This window comes from Myotis davidii, unplaced genomic scaffold (genome assembly GCF_000327345.1).
Source record: "Myotis davidii unplaced genomic scaffold, ASM32734v1 scaffold159, whole genome shotgun sequence".
Taxonomy (NCBI): Eukaryota; Metazoa; Chordata; class Mammalia; order Chiroptera; family Vespertilionidae; genus Myotis; species Myotis davidii.
The window spans coordinates 2,950,695-2,952,255 of NW_006291231.1; positions in this window are offsets into that span (position 1 = coordinate 2,950,695).

Here is a 1,561-nt window from a genome sequence, read left to right on the forward strand (position 1 = left end):
TGTTATGTTGCAATAACATATTAACCCCAGACTGTCAATGACCTAACACTAAAATGTTCATTTCTCACTCATGCTGTACATCTAGTACACTTTGAGGGGGCCCTGCTCCACGTAGTTACTGAGGAAGCCAGACTGACTGAAGTCTAGTGGCCGTGGCAGAAGAGAGTGAGCGAAGAAATCAAACCTGCTTTCCATGCTTTGACTTAGAAGTGACAGTCATCAATTCTGCTCATGCTCATTGGCTGACTACGGTCACATGAGTCCATATAACTGCTTGAAATCTGGAGAATCTTAAAAGAGCACATCAATATCACTAACAGTAAATTTATCTGCTGCAATATTCATTCTTAAAGTATTCACTGATCCTTTAAATTGAGATGTTTCAAGTAAATATTGAGCAGAGTATAACCAAATGTATGCATGACTTGTGTGCACCTCTACTTTGTGTATTTGCATGTGTAATGGCCCAGGCTTACTCTCTGCTTATTGACTTTCCTTCCAGGGCAAAGGACTAAAGTGTAGCTGAAACTAAGCTCCAAACTGAAGTCTCTTATGTTTTGCCTGACTGAGATTTTTCAAGGGAAATAGCAAGAGTCGTCATAATGTTTCAATTGCTTGGTGTCTTGTTACGTTTCCCTGCATTTTCTTATTGAAGCATTCTTTAAAATTCTATAGATTTTCCTTATTTTTACTTTCTTACTGTTGGATATTTAAGTGTTTTGAGATCTTACTGCTATTTTAGCCTTTGATTTTGTATGAATTTTTCTTAAATTTTATTTACTTTTTTTTATTCTACAAATATTTTGCCAGGAGACTTGGTCAGTTGGGCAAAGCAAAAATTTCTGGTTATTATGCAATGGTCTGTATTGTCCTATAGCTTGTTATTATAATATGGCTTTATTACTTTAGTTGAGTGACCTTGAACTTTTTCTTAACTTAGCTCTGATCTTCAGTTTTCTTTTATGTAAAATGGATTTATAATAACTTCCCCAAGGTTTATTCTTTAAAAAAAATAGGTGCCAGTAATCTATGTAAAATACATAACAGAAAGATTGGCACATAATAGCCACCAAATAAATGTCAATTTCCTATTATCAGGCTGCTAATGGGAGAGTGTATGATAAGGTAGAGAAGTCCTAAAGAACTGGGCTGAAATTCATGTATAACCGTATAATCACACATATAATGGGTCAAAACAAAACATTATTTCATGTTTCTAAACGTCATTTATTACTCTGACATTGGAAACAAGTGGTGCCTGACCCTGCTGTCCTAGCAGTCAGTGAAGCACAGGCATGGAAAGTGTGCTCCTGCAACCAGACTGAGGTGTTTGTTCGCATGCAGAGGTGCCACTCAGCTTGTTTTTTTTTTTTTTCTTTTTTTTCTTCTTTATTATTATTATTATTAAGGTATTATGAATGTGTCCTCATCACCCCCATTAATCCCCAACTTCCCCCGCCCCCCACACACACACTCATGCTCCCATCCCCCTGCTGTCCAAGTCCATTGTGTTGGTCATGAATGTGATATTTTAATCATTTACAAGGGAATGTCAAAAAGA